General features: G+C 43.0%; 1 long non-coding RNA gene across 2 annotated transcripts in view; it reads left to right on the plus strand.

Annotated features, from left to right (window-relative positions):
- Nucleotides 1–18,235, plus strand: part of LOC119539809 — a 176,984-nt gene that overhangs the window by 57,651 nt on the left and 101,098 nt on the right. Inside the window, exon 5 of one of the 2 annotated variants that reach the window (XR_005217943.1) lies at nucleotides 6,334–7,025. The exons of the other annotated variant lie outside the window; for it this stretch is intronic. This is a non-coding gene — a long non-coding RNA (uncharacterized LOC119539809). Of the gene's footprint in view, nucleotides 1–6,333; nucleotides 7,026–18,235 lie in introns of those variants that run through there. 2 annotated transcript variants of the gene reach the window in all.

The raw sequence follows: 18,235 nt of genomic DNA on the forward strand, positions 1-18,235 counted from the left end.
TTAGACTTCGGGATGTCTTCCAAGAACAGGAACCTGTGTAGCCATCAGGAAATGTAAAAAAGTCACATCCTAAATAATGGAGGGATCGACTCCCAGCCTGCCTTCCCACACATGGTGCCGTTTGTGGCTGAGCCATTTGTGGCTGAGCCAGCATTTGGATAGGTACTTTGCCAATTTGGACAAAACAATGAAGCAGGAAGGTAATTTCCCTTCAGGACTTTTGCTCCAGAAACGTTCTGAGCTCTTTACCTGATTCTCTCCCCATGGCCCCATGTTGTCCTGCCCTCCTGGCTGCCCCCCACCTGCCTTCTTTGGAAATCTTCCATATCTGACCATTGTCTTTCAACCCAACCCTCTAGGAGCCTGGTGGGATGGAAAGAACAGTAGGCAGGTTCCAAGTCCAGCTGTGAGACCCTGGCTAAGTTGCTCACTAGCCTCCCTTTCTTCATCTGTGAAGTGGATGGGTTAGACTGAAGATCTCTAGGAGCCCTTTCAGCTCTACGATTCCACAATTCTGGGAAATTAATCAGTGCTAATGGATTAATAATCATTGCTAATGCATCAATGTGGGAAAATGCATATCCCTCCCAGATTGCATTTACATTTTGATAACAATTTTCTATACCTTGGCTCAAAGAAGTGGAGTTCTACGAACATTTAAGGCAAAATGAAGAAGGCGGGTAAGTGTGATACTTCCATGTGAGTGACCCCTAGCCAGCCTCCCAGAAGAGCAAAGAAGCCAGGGTCTAATTGCAACTGGGAGGATCAGCAAGAATTTCATATAGAAGGGGGCATTTTCTTAGGGTTTGCAGGTTGTATAGGATTTCAATAGGCAGGGAAAGGGTTTTCCAAATAAGGGATCAATGTGAGCAATGTCAAGGAGGTAGGGAAGTGGATGGTGATTTGTTTATGTTATCCCTGAACAGAAGCAGGGAGTAGCTAAGTGTTAAAGGAGCTGAGCTTGTCAGTTGCCTTTCGAGAGGAGTGTGTAATAATAGTAATTTCGGCTTTCATGCCAGGAATTGCTATGTGATTTACCCACTTTTAGAAGTTTTACCATCAAATCAATTCTATGAGGGGGAGTACTACCATCACCCCAATTTTACAGATGATGAAACTGAGGCTTAAAGGGAACTCTGTGGTGGTAAAGCTGGGGTTCAAATGCAGTCTAACCATTAACTATAGTTGACTGCAGGAGTAGAGAATTCAACAGGGCCGAAAGGGATGGAAGAATTGGCAGTCTGAGCTGGGGTTTGGGGGGAGGGAGTCAGCAGATGTGAAGGAATGCTGGGTCTGTGCTCAGTGAACGAGAGAAGTTGTGAGTCAGTCGGCTTTGGTGGTTGCAAGCTTCCGTGTAGTGAAGATGTTCATAATGAAAGTTCTGCCTGACAGATGATAATGGCTCTGGAGGGAATTATGAGAGAAGACAAGTGTGTACTCTGCATTATCTTAAATGCAGTTACTGGAGAGAGCAGAACAGCACGAGGCTTGTCAGCCCATCTCATGGGGAGGCCTCCCATGCTCCGTGCAGGGGTGTGCTGCAAGCCGGCTCGCTGAAAGCAATAACAAATAAACAAACAAACAGACCCCACGGCCAACATGGTATCGCTGAACAGAGTTGGGAAGACATGGGAGCAGTGAGACCGAGAGCCTCTGCAAACTGGTCCCAGCACACCCCTGCATGTGTGTCCCTGTATGTCCCTATATGTCACAGGAGTGGAGGTGGGGCCTGGGATTTGGGGTGTGGGGTGCCAGAAGGGTGGGGTGTCTAAAGCTTTGCTCCTCACTCCCATTTCTCTTCTCTGACATGATGTCCTCTCTTTTATGGAGGGATTTGCTGGGGGTATAAGAGAAGAGAAGATATGACTGTAAAAAGAAGCAAAGGTATAAGAACTTTTTACCCCTCTGGACTACTTGACCTAGATAAAAGACCTGTCCCCTAGAGCCTGCACAGAGTGTGCTCAAGAAAGAGGAGCTGAATGAAAGAATGAACAGATGACCCTGTCTTTGAGAGAATCAATGACTCTCTCAATATGGATAAGAAAGAGCCTGGCATTTTCCTTCCAGAAGCTAGGGATGTCCCTCCAGGAAACTTGGGAGAGGCAGTATGGCCCAGTGGTAAAGAGCACAATCCTGGAGGGAGACCATCTGGGTCTAATCCAAGGTCTACCATGTATCAGCTGTGTGACCTCAGACAGCTGATACCTCAGTTTCCTCATCCGTAAAATGGGTCAAACTATCCACTTCACAGGTCTGTTATGAGGGTTAAATTATATGTAAAGCCCTTTGGTACATAAGTATCAAATAAGTGTTTATCATCCTCCTCATCCTCATCCTCATCCTCATCATTTCCTGTAATTATTACCCTAATTCACTGGGTTTCTCCTTTTTGTGTAAATGGAAGCTATAGTTAGCATGCACAAGTTGGAATTTATTTTCATGTTTGCACATCTTGAAAAGGTATCCTAGATTTAAAGTGTCTTCTCAAGTTGAATATTGCTTGAATATAATTTCTTCCTCTCTGAGGCTTAGTCAGCCATCATAGCCAGGATGCTCTAATGATTTGATAAAAAAGATCTGGGCAGGTGAACGAGTGATTAACATTTTAGCAAAGAGCATTAAGTTCAGCATCATTTAATAAATGTGCAGCCATGTCCATTTCTTATGGTAGTGGGATCCAGGGGATAATATGGATAAATTAAATCTATGAATAATTCCCAGGCCTTATTAGCCAATAGCTTCACTATCTTTTCCCTTCAGTGCTTTATGATTTTTTCCTAATCTGGAGCTACAGACAGGTGGTTTAATCACTGGCTACTTTGTAGGGCTCTCCCTCTCCCCCTGCTGCGTGTTCTGGGGTTACTGACAAGGAGCAGGTCACTGAGAGATTCCCCATCTGGGATGAAGAGTCAATGGGTCAATAAGGGTTGACTTCACTTTGCAGAGAATCCTGTTTCATTACCAAGACACCTAGAGAACAATCTCTTTGAGTCAAACATGTAGCTGGATCCTTTTCAAACTAGCCAAGGTGTTCTGTCCATGATACCCAGGCCTGGGAATATTAGAGAAAGCATGTGCCTTATTCCCTGCTTAGATGGAGACCAAGACAGCTACACAATTTCTTACATTTTCACTAACATGATGGGTAGGGTTACCTTCCCACTCTGCTTCAACAGGCTCTGCAATCAGGGCTCAAACTTGAACATCTACCAAGTGCTATGCACTGTTCTAGGAGCTGACAATAGAGTAATGAACAACACAGGCAAAAGCCTGCCTCCCTCATAGAGGTTACATTCTAGAGGGAGAGACTATAAACAAGTGAACAAATAAATATATATTATGATCTCACGTGGTGGACTAATGAAGCAAAGGGATAGAGAAAAATGGATGCGGGAGACTATTTAGATGTGATTGGGAGGTAGGAAGGGTTGAAATTGGGCAGAGACCTGTTGATAGTGAGGAAACAAGTCAGGTGATGAGCTGGGGGAAGAGGGAATAGCAAGTGCAAATGCCCTGAGGTGCAAAGGAACTTAGGATAGTGAAAGAATAGCAAGAAGGCCAGCATGACTGGGGCAGAGTAAAGGAGTAGAGACCATTGGAAGTAGGATAGGGTCTGTGGGCATGGTAGATGGTCTGCATTTTATTCCAAATGTGACTGAAAGTTTGAGGAGTGATGAATTCTGATGTATGTTTTAGGAAATTCCCTTTGGCTGCTCTGTGGAAAATAAGACTATAGCAGAGCGAAGTAGAATTAGGAAGCTAAGTTAGGTGGGAGGTGACCGTTTCTAAGACCCTGTCAGGAAAAGGCAAATGAATAATTTAGAATAATAAGGCCAGAGACATTATTTTACAAGGAATGAGGTCAGAGGCATTGTTACAGTTTGCTAATGCTGCCGTTATGCAAAATACCAGAAATGGATTGGCTTTTATAAAGGGGGTTTATTTGGTTACAAAGTTATAGTCTTAAGACCATAAAAGTGTCCAAGCTAAAGTGTCAACAATAGGGTACCTTCACTGGAGAAAGGCCATTCATGTCCAGAAAACCTCTGTCAGCTTGGAAGGCGTGTCGCGTTCAAAATGGCGTTGTCCAAAATGTCAGTGTCAGCTTTCAGTGGCCATCTTCAAAATGTCTCTCTGAGCTGCAGCAACAGCTCCTTCTGTCTGAGCTTTCATAGGGTTCTGGTAAACTAATCAAGACCCACGCTGAATGGGTCTTTCCACACCTCCATGGAAACAATCCAATCAAAGGTCTTATCCACAGTTGGGTGGGTCACATCTCCATGGAAACAACCTAATCCAAAGGATTCCAACCTAATCATCACTAATACATCTGCCCCCACAAGACTGCATTGAAGAACATGGTGTTTGGGGGTACATAATTCATCCAAACCAGCACAGGCATGTCCATAGATTTGAACGTGTGGCATTCCAGAGAAAATTTGATTCTTGCAGTGGCAAGGTGTGTTTTCTTTAGATACTTTCAGGAGAAAGGGACCAGAGCCTAGTTGGTGGAGAGAAATGAAGCTGTAGGGGAAGCCACTTCTTCATCCCCCAGTGTGGGCCCCCATAAGGATTCCCTTCCTGCCTGCCCTCTGCCCACCACAGAGCCAGCAGACCGTGGGCTGACGCCTTCTGAGACAGCAGAATTTCCCACTTGGAAGAAGAGACTGGACTCTGTTCATCTGTTAATTTAAGGGAGATTGCAGGGGCTATGGGGGAAGAGGCCTTAAAGAACACAATATGAGTGGATCCTGAGGAAAACCAGAGGAGATAGGAAATGTTGGGAAATAGAAGATGTCGTGGGGGGCTCACCAGGAAGGCTGAGAGACTGAGGGTTTGTTCCACTGTGTGGTGTAAGAGAGAGCATAGCTAAGTCAAGGCACAGTTCCCCATCCTCATCCAGTCCCTAGCTCTGGGATACTAACTCAAATCCTTTAGTGAAAGACCCATTTAAACTTCCGTTAGAATTCAGTGAATATTTGATCTGGGGCACCCTGATAGGGTGAACTTGGCAAAGGAGTAGCCCCTACTCCAAAGTCATCAGATGGGCATTGGCCTGTCTTATTTTGGATTGCTGGGAAGAGACAGTACCTGTCAACAGGTGATCGACCATCCATCCTAGAAGATGGTGAGACTCTGCCCTGATTTCCTACCTGCCTCTGACCTTCATTATAAATGGAAGCCTTTCCCACTCTCCTATAGATAGAAATGTATCTAATGTGTTATACAAGTCTACTTTGTATTCTTAGAGTCATAACATGTCAGGATCCTGTTGTCCCCAAGGTCATCCAGTTGATTTGATGCCTGATTGTCCTGTACAACGTGCCTTGTAATGAGCTCCGAGCTTCCACCTGAACATGCCCAGTGATGGAGAACTCAGCTTGCTGAGGAAGCTGGTTCTGTTTTCATACAGCTCATTGCTAGTATCTCACTCTAAAATGGAAAATCTTTCAGCTTTCCCAAAGCTTCCAGGCACCTGTCCTAGTTCAGTCAGTTTGGAGCACACCAAATAAAGTTTCATTCTTTTTCCACAAGACAGCCTTACAGGTATTTGAAGTCAGGTATCTTATCCCTCAATATCATCTCTTAAAAGGCAAGACAACTCCTTCATTTATTCTTTGTATGGCTTGGTTTTATGTTCCTTACCTTGCTGGTGGTTCTCCCTGAAATGTATTCTAGATTGCATACCTCACTCTTTAAATATGGAATCCAGAAATGAATGCAAAATTCCAGGTATGACCTGAGCAGCACAGAACACAGCCCTATTGCACCCTCCCTCATTTCAGATTCTTTACTTTTATTAGAGTAGACTGATCACTTTTTTTTTTTTGCAGCTATACTGTTTTTAAGCGATATTGGGTTAATTATTGACTAAAACTCTCAAGGCTCTTAAAAAAAAAGTCACTTGCCGTTGTATCACACTTCTCTACAAGTCCATAAGATTTCAGAAATCAAGTGTTGGACTGTTGACCTTCTTAAATCTAATTATTTTTAAACTTTGCTTATCATTCCAACGCCATCACAATCTGTTTAGACTCAGATTTTACCAAATAATATATGCGTTACAATACCAACCTATGTCTCCTTTAGAAATGATGAGCATGCCTTTTGTATGTTCATCTAAGTCACTGATAAAAATATTAAGACCCACCCAGGGCTGTATACTATTTCTCTGGCAGATACCAAGACTTAGGTGCTTTGCTCGAGGAGCCTCTTGCCAAGTTTGACATCAGTCCATTCATGAGTGTTGTTTTTAGATATGCTTTTTGAACAGTTAATAACCCCGTAAAATGTTCTAGCATCCTGACCTATTTTCCTCTATCTTAACCACAGGAATGTCATTAGAAACATGGCCAGTTGTTTTGCTGAAGTCCAGATGCCCGAATGGAAATGTGTGCTACGTTGTCTTCATCTGCCAGTACCACCTCCCCCCACCCCTCCCGCTGAGGAATGGTAATGGGCTGAACTAACAGGACTTGTTCTTGTGAACCCATGCTGGGTCCTATAATCACTTCTTTGTCATTTGGCGCCTATTATAAGGTTGCTTTTGTAACACATTCTAGACTCTTGTCTGAGATCCATATCAAGCTCATCCAGCCGTAGATTACAGAATCCATTTTCTATCCATTTTAGAAAATTGCAAAGATATTTACTCATTTCTAGCCTTCTAAGTCTCTGAACTTCTTCCCAACAGCATGCCTATCTTGTCCCTAAGCAACCAGTCCCAAACATAGCTGAAAGGTGTTTTGATTTTGTTTTTGCCTTTGTGTTTCTTTACCAGCCTTAGGTCATTTTAATAATATTCTGTCTGTGTCACTTTCTTACACATTACTTTGGTTTGCTTCCTTCTTCCCATCTGGTCCTTTAAAAACCTGAGCTTCCAAAACAGTGCATACTGGAATCTGCCATGGAGATTTAAAAAAAAATACTTATACTGATTTTCTAGACACATTGAATCAAAATTTGAAGGGGTGATTTGTATTTTTTAAGAAGTTTCCCAGGAGATTCCAATAAATGGTCAAAGTTGGAGCTTTATTAGAGTAACTTATTAGTTTATGTTTGCTTGTTTCTGCTTTTGTTTGCTGGGTTTCATTATTTATTTTAGATTTTCTCTATCTTTATCATTGCGCTCACCTGTATTTACCTTTTAAAATTATTTTTCATTAGAGAAGTTGTGAGTTTACAGAATAATCATGCATAAAATACAGGATTCCCATTATTAACACCTTGTGTTGGTGTGATACATTTGTTGCAACTAACAGAAGTACATTTTAAAAATTCTACTATTTAAGTATTTACCTTTTGAGATTTGAATGTTTGAGAAACTTGCTAAACATCTTAAGTACAATGAACCATCCTTCCAGAGGCCCATTCCTTGGAATCATGATTTTCTTTATCCTTGAGTTTTATCTCTGAATCCTCTTCTCTTTGTATCTGCTACCTCAAACTATGGGAATTCAATGACATTTTCTCCTAATGGCTCCTAACTCATCCTCTTTGCTAAACATTATTTTGTCCTAGTAGGTCAGAACTGAATCTAGGGCAGTAGGTAGTTCTTCCATTTGCTTGCTCCATCTTCTTAGAAACTCAGCAAGGCAAATTATTTGCTGCTCTGCTTTTAGCCACATAAAGCTTGCAACAGATGTTCAGAGAGTTGAAATTCTCCATCACTAATAAATCATGCCTATAGGACATTTTTAAAAAAGTGTGCGTTAGGAACCCACCACCCTTTTTATTCATCTGGTTCAGGGGCCAGTAGTCTATATACTAGGGATTTACAAACTCAACTCATGGGCAAAACTACTTTTTTCGTTCTAAAAATACAAATGTCAGGACCCAACTCCTAGAGTTTCTGATTTAGTAGGGGCTCAAGAAACTGCATTTTAAAAATCCCCTAAGCGGATAAAAACTAAAGGACAAATGGGGTGGGATGGGGGGATGACTTGGGTGTTCTTTTTTCACTTTTATTTTTTATTCTTGTTCTGGTTCTTTCTGATGTAAGGAAAATGTTCAGAGATAGATTGTGGTGATGAACACATAACTATGTTATCATACTGTGGACAGTGGATTGTATAACATGGATGATTGTATGGTGTGTGAATGTATTTCAGTAAAACTGAATTTAATAATAATAAAAAAAAAAATCCCCTAAGCAATTTTGATGACTTGCTAGGTGTGAGAAGCACAGGCCTGCATCATAACAGTGTCACTTCTACTCCTATATCCTTGTACACTCATCTATTTGCTCTTCAGGATGCATCTATCCACTGGTTCATGGGTAGCCATAGAGTTGTCTGTCTTTTTGACATAGCATTCTATTCAATCTCTTCCCCTAACAGGCCCATTTCTTTCAAATAAAAGCAGATGCCTGCATCTATATATTTCAATTTTGTGTCAATTTTCTCCCAAGCTTGGTAAAACAAGGTCAGATTTATTGCCCTATCTTGTAAGAAATTCTTTCAAATTATCTCCAATTCATTTTGTTACTCAGCTCTGCTGACTGGCATACAATAAGATAGCTAAGATTATAACTTTTTTTTTTCCTGTCTCCCTGCTTAGTTGCTTTCTGATAAAAAACAAATCACCAGACACTTTACTCATTCTTATTTATTTTTTTCTATGTCATATGTACTGGTTTTCACAGCAATTAGTTTTCTGGATTTGTCTGGGAATTTCTATTTCTCTTCATCTATACTTAATGTTTAAGGCACTCTTTATTCCATTTTCTATTCTCTTCCCATTTTTAGAAAAACTTTTTATTATGAAAATGCTCAAAAATACTCCCAAGTAGAGAGACGAGCACAATGAACCTTTATGTGTACATCCTCCATCTTGAACCATGTGTCTGTTGGTTCCTTCGGGAAGCAGGTGTTTAGGTGAGGTTAGGAGAGCAAAAGATTTATTGGGCAGTGACACCTATGGAAAGAAATGGGTGGAAGCAGGACTGGGCAAGGGGAGCTGCCAGACTGACCGAGTTTCTGCCAGCCCAATGAAGAGCTCCAGGGTAAAGCCTGTCTGTAGAGGAGCCCTGTGTTGGCAGAAACAGCAGGGCCGTTGGACCACAGTCTTGCTTCATCATTAGGCTCAGAAGCTGAAGGAGACCTGAAGGACTTGGGAGCTGGAAGTGTCAGCTAACCATACTTCTTAAAACTAGGCAGAGTGTCCCCTGGTAAACATGTCCTTCCTAAGCCAGGATTGCTGTACTTGGTCGTTCTCAGTCACAATTGAGCAAGGAAGGACCAAGCGGTGCCTAAGTATCCCAGCCTGATTGTGTGATGGCAGCCATGTTTCCTCCTGCTGATCAGGGTCATTTACCCCTGCCAAGATGGTGGCTCCTCTTGTTGCCTGCTGGTCTCTGGATGCTTGTGGTTCAGTGGGACCCTTTGGGGACCAGGACTTCTCACTCTGCAAAGCTCAGAATTGCATGGATGGGAAGCACAAGTTCTCCCAGTGGGTCACTGGGAATGATGGTAACTGAGCCACTCCTAGTTCAATCCCCTTCCAGATCCACGAACTTTTCCTATTGGGGGCCATATAGAGGTGTCTGATTTACTGCACATACTGCATCCTGGAGGAGGGTATCCCAACTTTGCAGATGGCAGTTTAGCTGCTTCTTCAGCACGTATCTGCTTCTCCAAACACTATCTGCAGGGGATAGACTGATGAATTAAATGGAACTATGTTAGGGACTGCCACCACTGCATGTGATTATCACGATTATTATTTTAGTTTTGCTTTCTTGGCCAGAGGTGAGTAGGAAGGGTGGTGTCAGAGGCTTCCATGTTTTCCCATTATGCTATATCTTACCTGAGCCAAGGATCTAAAGTGGGGATTATTCCAAATGCTGAGTATGTCAATCTCAGTTGTACATTGGGAGATTTAGGAAATGACTCCTGGGTGGGTTCTTGGAAAGCTAGGAGTCACTGTAAGTTAGATTTTGGCCAGGACTCCCTTTATTACCCGACTCTAAATGCCCTTACCTCTTAACAGGGGTTCAGGTCTCAGGACATAAATGCCAACTCAGATTTTGTGTCCAATTGTCCTTGAAATATCTAGTTATTCTCCTTTACCTAGTGTACAGTCACTCGTGGTGTTCTTGGGTCCCTTCTGGGAAGCCAGGTAACTCTTCACTAAACAAAACTGACTCAGATTTGGGGACTGGACAAGGGACCATGACTTTTTAGTTGGGGTGATCTCCTTTGGCCTCCTGCTCATCCATTCTCCTTTTATTTTGATTATATATATTAAGCAGTGTCCTTCTTGGCTGCGCATCAATTTTGCCCATGTTCTATTAACCACCTCCACAACTCTCTGACTACTTGCCTGCTACTTCCATATTGATTGTCACTTCCATAATTGCAACCGCTTTGGCTTCTGACATTGAGATCCAGCACCTAGCCTCTATTTATTCAGGGGTGCATCATCACCCAATTCTATGAATGAGCCAAATCCCATGACAGCCTCCCCTTTCCATCAGCTCTCACCTGTGGAGGAGAGCCACTGCTGAGCTTCTTAATGATGCTGGTGCACCTTGCAAGCACCCATGGGCTGGCTGACTGATGTGTCCTCTGGTCCCTCCTGGGGAGCATAAAGCTTTGGTGAATCTTCTGACCTCACATAATATCTGACCTCACTCCAGCATGCCCACTTCTCTAAGCCTTTGAATCCCTTCCCCTGCCATCTTCTATAGCACTTCAAGAATTCTATCTTTGCTCACCATAAGCCATTGTTTTCTCCAGGCATCTAGGAGCCACATAGCAGCCATATCCAGGGGGTCTGGCCAGGGTACTGAATGCCATATCCTGAGAGAATGCCCCCAAGTCAATATACTTCCCTATATCCAGTTTCATGCTCCAGCCCCTTGATGGAGCACCCTTGGGATCCAGTCCCATGGGAACTCACCAGCTAGTAAGTTTGCTAGTTCTTGCAGATTCTCTAGTCCCTTTCCTCCTGATCAGGCCCCTAGTAAGTCCCCATCTGGGTGGAGAGGAGGTGGGGCAGATTTTAGGGTAGGATAAGGGGATAATTAGGGGGTGCTCTCACCTGAGGAGGTGCGGGTAGGGGAGAGTGGAGGGCTCTGCAGTGACTTCTCACAATCAGAAAGTGCTAGCTCCTAATATGGAGAGGTGAGCCACCTCTGGAGGCTCTGAGAGTTTGGAGGAATCTGAGGAGCCAAGATGTTGGGAGTCATCTGCCCAGATGTCTCCATCCCATGTGCCAGGCAGGGCCACAAGCTTTCCCAACCAGAGCCTAGACCTTGATATATCAGATATGCCTAGGTCTGGCACTGAATATATTTGAAGCTGGGGCTCTATCTGTTAAAGCCTGAATTTGATCTTTAGCTTTTCCTGCTCTCCCACTGCAGGAGAGGAGGGCCTGTTTTTAAGCTACCCAAGAGGCCTTCTGACCTTCACGGTTAGGTTTCAATTGTTTGTTAATCGCCCTCAGCTTGTTATTATCCCTCCGAAGGGTGACAATGCAATGTACTAACTGCCAGCCCAGATCGAACTTGTATGCATTGTCTACCCACCCCACCAGGACATTGCTGTCCACTACATTATTCCCCTGTGTCAAAGACTATCCATGGCCCACATACCATGCAAGATTGGGTTCTCATTGTCAGTTGGCTCTGAGTGGTCCAGTCCCAAAATCCCATCTTATGCCTGCTTTCTTGGCTCACTCCTGGACCACAGTGTCAGTTGGTCTTCCAGGTTGCAGATGCTGATGGGGAATTAGGAGGGCAAAAACACTTGTGAGAAGTAAAGCAGAGAAGCGGGAGTGGACCCAGGGAGCCTTCAGATTGCCTGCAGATATGACAGTCTCTGGCAGCCCATTTGAGAGAGCTGGAGTGAAGATTGCCCATGGAGGGGGTCCCAGGTTGGGTTTAAATGGCTAAGCCCTTGGACCTTAGTCTTGCACCATCATTGGCTGGGGTCACTCTGAGAAGAGCATGGCCTTGGCCCTACAGCTGAGGTGGACCTGAAAGAGTTAACATCTATGGACCATACCTGTTGCAGCCAGGTAGAGTCCTCTCTTAGCAGCAGATCAGCCCATCTCTGCATCTACCCTAGAAAGGATATCGACATTTTGCCAGTCTTGGATTATTAAAACACTGGATCAGGTCAGTAAATTCTTTCTTTCTTGTCCTCCTGAAATGTATTCTATCCTCAACCGGGATGCCATCACTTTGGCATTTTCAACCGTATCTGGCAATCTAGATCTTGCCCACAACACCATCTACAGAGCCAACTGCTCACCCCCTTGACTTCCCTGTCTTCCTAAATCCCAGCTATTGATATGAAGGAGCAGTGAAAACACCAGCTTCAAACTCCATAAGCCTTAAAAAGACATTCCTGATCACATCAGTGGTCATATTCCTGGTGTGATGTCATTCATACCCCTAAGGATAGACAGATGTGCTTTGTCAGTTTGATAAATCTTGGGGGGTTTTCTCTTGTACCCCACATCCTTAGATCCAAGAAATTCAGTCATGGGTGTTCTACAAGGCCTTCTCTCCAGTCCCCAACAGTAGTCCCCAGCATCATCACATGTCCCTTTCTTCTTAAACTTTTAGGGAATTTCCTTGCATTTGCCAAGGGTAGCTCAGATCCCTCATTATTCTACTTTTTTCTCTGGAAGACCAGGCCTCGCCTTCAGTGGACATGTCTCATATCACTTGCAGAGTTTAAGGAGGAAGAATTTCTTCCCCTTGACTTTTTCCCTCTCTGTCTCATTTCTCCAATCTCTTTCTCAGGAAACTCCTGTTTTTTTCTTTTCCTCACGTTTTGAACTGCCTGATCTTCTTTGTGCGAGATCCCTTGCATTTTCTCCAAGATTACCCTGATGTGTAGCACACGAAGAGGAAGTCCCTGTGCCCTGTCACCTTGTTCAAAGTTAGGATCGGTGATTTGCATTTGCAGTGAACCCTTCCCCTTGCAAACACCCCCAGGTAGCACAGGTCACCATTTCCATTCCTCTGGGTGAGGGTTGAGAACCCAAAGGGGAAGAACACAGTCACATGGGACTATTTGTAACTTCCTTGGCCAAATAACGAGGCAGACAAGTCCCCGGCTTTGTAGACCTTGCTTGCAGGGAGCCTTTTATCACCACCCCAGTCATCCGATATCTCTCACGATTCCCCTTGGCCAGGGAGAACCACTTGGTTATTCTGCACACTGAATTACCACCAATTATAAATGTTTGCTTAATGTTTATTGAATTGTCAATAATTAACACCGCTCGGCTGTAGCCATGAGATTGAAAAATACCCAGGAAGCAGACGAAGAAAACCCCTAAGGATTTGAGTGCTTCATTCAACTTCTCCCACATTGCCAGCCTCTGCTGCTGTGTCAGATTTAATCTTTGTCTCCCCGGGCTTAGGCCAGCAAGAGAAATTCTTCTAAATTGACTATCTCCACATGCAAAATGGGATCAACATTTTTGTCCGAGTTGAACAATCAATTCTTCCAAAGAAGTGAAACAATCAGCTTGACTCTTTTTCCTTCTCACTTAACTGTTGAGCTGAATTGACTGATCAAATAGCGACAGATTCTGAGGTAATGAAAAATACCTCTGGCACCCAGTCGCATAATGCAAGAAGCTCAGCTGCTGTCATCCTGGCAGATTCTTCATTATCCGGCCGAGACTACTGGATATTTGCATACTTCCCGTGATGGGCAGCATTCTACTTTCCTGAGCCCTCCACTGAGTTCATTTATTAATAATCTATCTGGGCCACGTGTCCCTGGAGTTGCTGTGGAGGCATTGAATGAACCCTCATCTTAGTTTCACCCAAAAGTGTCCCTTCAGCTTAGTGTCCCAGAACAGAACCCAGAAACTGCTGCTTCATACCCACCTGGAGCCCTTCTTGCAGAAGAGTGGTAATCATGTGCCAGTTTTGCTCTGCAGTCCCCTGGCCCTGCCTCACCCCTCTCTCAGCAGTCTGTAGGACCTTTTCACTGTTTCTCCAAGGAACATATGGACTCCACATATATATATATATGGATTTATATATAAACATATATGCATGTATGTATATGTATCTATGCCTCTGTTCCTGTTTGCTAGTGCTGCCGGAATGCGAAAATACCAGAGATGGATTGGCTCTTATAAAGGGGGTTTATTTAGTTGCAAAGTTACAGTCTAAAGGCTACAAAGTGTCCAAGGTAAGGCATCAACAATCATATACCTTCACTGGAGGATGGCCAATGGTGTACGGAAAACCTCTGTTAGCTGGTAAAGCACATGGCTGGTGTCTGCTCCAAGTTCTGGTTTCAAAATGGCTTTCTCCCAGGATGTTCCTCTCTAGGCTGAAGCTCCTCTTCAAAATGTCACTCCCAGTTGTTCTTGGGGCGTTTTGTCCTCTCTTAGCTTCTCCAGAGCAAAAGTCTGCTTTCAATGGCCGTCTTCAAACTGTATCTCATCTGCATCTCCTCTCTCAGCTCCTGTGTGTTCTTTAAAGCATCCCTCTTGGCTGTAACAAGCCTTCTGTTTGAGCTTATATAGTGCTCTAGTAAACTAATCAAGACCTGTGCTGAATGGGCAGGGCCACATCTCCATGGAAGTCATCCAGAGTTATCACCTACAGTTGGGTGAGTTGCATCTCCATGGAAACACTCAAAGAATTACAATCTAATTAACACTAATACGTCTGCCCACTCAAGATTGCATCAAAGATAATTACGTTTGGGGGGACATAATACATTCAAACTGGCACAGCCTCCTAGCAACTCTTCCTTGCACGTCACATCTCAGGATAAGGGCCTTTTGGGTACCCTCCCAAACCCTCCCTACACTTACAACCTTCCTGTATGAAAGGGAGGCCCGAGGAGTGATATTTATCTTCATGTTATGGAAGGGGTTAAGGAGATTCCAGGACATGATGTCATCACCACCACCATTATGAGCAACCACTGACAGGCTCCTTTTATTTATTCATTCATCCACCCATTCATTCTCTTAAAATTTAAGGCAACATAGACGCACACAATATAATAAGAAAACAAAAATTGTTTTAAAAATTATGGTTGTTTAAAAAAAATGTTAACAGTGGATGCTAAAGAAAAAAACAGACAGGTGGAACTAAAATCCAAACAGGTAGGAGGCTAAGAAAAAATGCATAGGGCAATCAATACCTTATACTTTGGCTTAGAAATAAATCATAAGTTTGTTTCTAAGCTTTCTAGTAGGTGATCAGTCTTATAATTAACAGGCCCATAGAAATTGATGAATATTTATAGCATTCCAAGTGTTTGCTAGGCATTGTGTTAGGCAATGAATGACATTTGATTTATAAGATTCAATTACAAAGACAAAGGTTCCTATTTTTCACCTATTCAAATAGCTAAGAATAAGGTATGAGGAAATGGGCCCTCTCAGACTCAGCTGGTGAGATCCTAAAGAACCACCTAATTGCTTAGGGCAGTTTGGTATCTTGTAGCAAAAATGCACATACCTTTTTGTCCAGCAAATCCACTTCTAAAAATGAATCGCAAGGAAATAAATGGACATGTGTTCAAAGATGTTTTCAAAATGATATCTATCAATGTCTTATTTTTAATAATGAAAATTGAAAATGATCTAAACACTCATCAGTTGGAGATGTACTGAAAATTGTGCAGTAATTGAAAATGAGATGTTCCTTTATCTACACTGACCTGGACAGGCATTCATGAAATATTTTTAAAAGAATAATAGGTTATGTGTAGTGCTATCACATTTTTATTAGAAAAAAAGAAAAACTGTTTTAAAATGTCTCAATGAATATACATCTGATAGTTAGTGCTGGTTATTTCCAGATGGTAAGGTTATAGAAGGGTTTTACTTTTTTCTTTATACTCTTCTATATTGTCCTAATTGTTTTACAATGAGAATATATAATCTTTATTACCGGCAACAGAAAGAAAACCTGTTCCTGCCTCCTTGCAGATGGTAGAATTTAACTAGTCCAGTCCCCTTATTTTAGAGATGAGGAAATTGAGATCCAGAGAGGTGGTCAAATAGTTTTATAAAATTTCTGTAAGTCTTTATAATTAATATTTTAGTATCTGTATAGTACTATAAAGTTATACCTTAAAGGGGAACTCCAGGTTCTGCTCATCAGTATCCACACAGCCACAATTGTACTCAATCTTTGGTTTTGTGCTTGATACAGGAAGGGGTTTTGAGAAGACCTGATGGAGGGCAGACTCAGCGTTTTGCATCTCGGTCTTAATCCAGTAACTAATAATCACAGATCAAAGTCTTCCCCAGTGGCCTCCAAACTCCCACAGTAGTCACTGCCTCTGCCATCCATTTGTAACTTGGCTCCTGCCCCAGGTTGCTATTGTTCTGTTGGCTGATGTGTGTCCTCCAATCATAATGTATGCTGAATGGATCCCTGTATCCACAGCTTCTAGAACATGTTAATGTGCATGCAGAACCACAATAATGAACAGAAGTCTGTAGAATAAATAACTAAGGAAGCAAACCCCAAAATCCCGTATGAAGTTGAGACTATAAAATAAAAGTTAGCATGCGGTGCCATGTATTTGTGGTCCAATTGGAGAAGAGAGCTTCTAGGAATCAATGTAACCATAGCTCTCAAGAAATGAGTCTGACCTGATTCTGTTTTAAAAGTGTGCTCTCTGGGGAAGGGAGGGCTGCAGAGTGGTTCTGAGGCTTCTGTAAACCTTACGGACTTCAGCTTGGAGACACAAGCAATTCCTGTTTACCTTTATTACATTGGTGAATCATTGATTGGGGCCACCTTCTCATTTCCCTCCCCTTTCTAGAAACCATCTCCATAAAGCATTTATGACTAAGTACGCTGCTCTAGATGGCTGGGTATGGGATATGAGTGGGCTTCTGGGATAATGCATTACCTTCTTCCTGGGCTGTCAGGAAGGTGGAGGGGATGGAATGTGCCGGTTTGGATGTATTATGTTCCCCAAAATGCCATGTTCTTGGATGCAACCTTCTTGAAAGAGACTTTAGGAAGGCAATTGGCAAAACCCTCTGCTAATGCTAATACCCTGAGTGACTGTTCACTTAGGAGTTTGGGGTAAGAGTGAGGGGCAGGGGTGGAGGCTTGACAGCCTGGGTTGGGTTTGGATCTGCATATCAGGTCCTCAGTTCTGGCACCTGGAGAAACTGAGTGTTCTTGTTTGCTAATGCAGCCATTATGCAAAATACCAGAAATGGATTGGCTTTTATAAAGAGGATTTATTTGGTTACAAAGTTACAGTCTGAAGGCCATGAAAATGTCCAAATGAAGGCATCAACACAAGTATACCTTCACTGAAGGAAGGCCAATGACATCCAGAAAACCTCTGTTGTTTGGGATGGCATGTGGCTGGTGTCTGCTTGCTCCCAGGTTGTGTTTCAAAATGGCGTTCTCCAAAATGTCAGCTTCAGCTTTCAACAGCTGTCTTCAAAATGTCCCTATAAGTTGCAGCAGCACTGAGTTCCTTCTGTTTGTCAGCTCTTTTATATGGTTCCAGTGATTTAATTAAGACCCACCCTGAATGGGTGAGGTAACTTCTCCATGGAAATTATCCAATCTAAGGTCTCACTCACAGTTGATTGAGTCACATCTCCATGGGACACTCAATCAATAGGTTCCAACCTAATCAACACTAATAAATCTGCCCCCACAAGATTGCATCAAAGAACATGGTGTTTTGGGGACATAATACACCTAAACTGGCACATTCCACTCCCTGGACCCTAAAATGGCGTGATCTTTCCATATACAAAATACATTCATCCCATCACAATGCCACAAAAAGTTAAATCATTTCAGTAACAGTAGGTAAGTACAAGATCCCATCAGAATCAGTGACATGTGTGGTCTTATCCTAAAGCAGAATTCCCCTCTGGCTGTGGACCTGTGAAACTCAGAACAAGTTATCTGCCCAATATACAAAGGAGGGACAGTCATCAGATAAACAATCCCATTGCCATAAGGAGAAACTGAAAGGAAAATAGGGTTAATAGGACCAAAAAACAGTTCCTAAAACCCACAGGGGAAACTCCATTAGATTTCAAAGTCTGAGAGTCCTTTATAAAATGATGTTGTATCCTTGGGGTTTGAGAGAGCGGCAGTCCCACACTTTCCAAAGGCTTACACAGCAGCCCTTTTCTCTCCAAACGCTGGGGTGAGTGCTCCAACATATCCATGCATCGGGGAGACCACCTTCTTCTCGGCCCCACCCTCCTCAAGCGTCAGGGTGCCACCCGGACTCTGCAACTGGCA

This window comes from Choloepus didactylus, chromosome 7, assembly GCF_015220235.1.
Source record: "Choloepus didactylus isolate mChoDid1 chromosome 7, mChoDid1.pri, whole genome shotgun sequence".
Classification (NCBI taxonomy): Eukaryota; Metazoa; Chordata; class Mammalia; order Pilosa; family Megalonychidae; genus Choloepus; species Choloepus didactylus.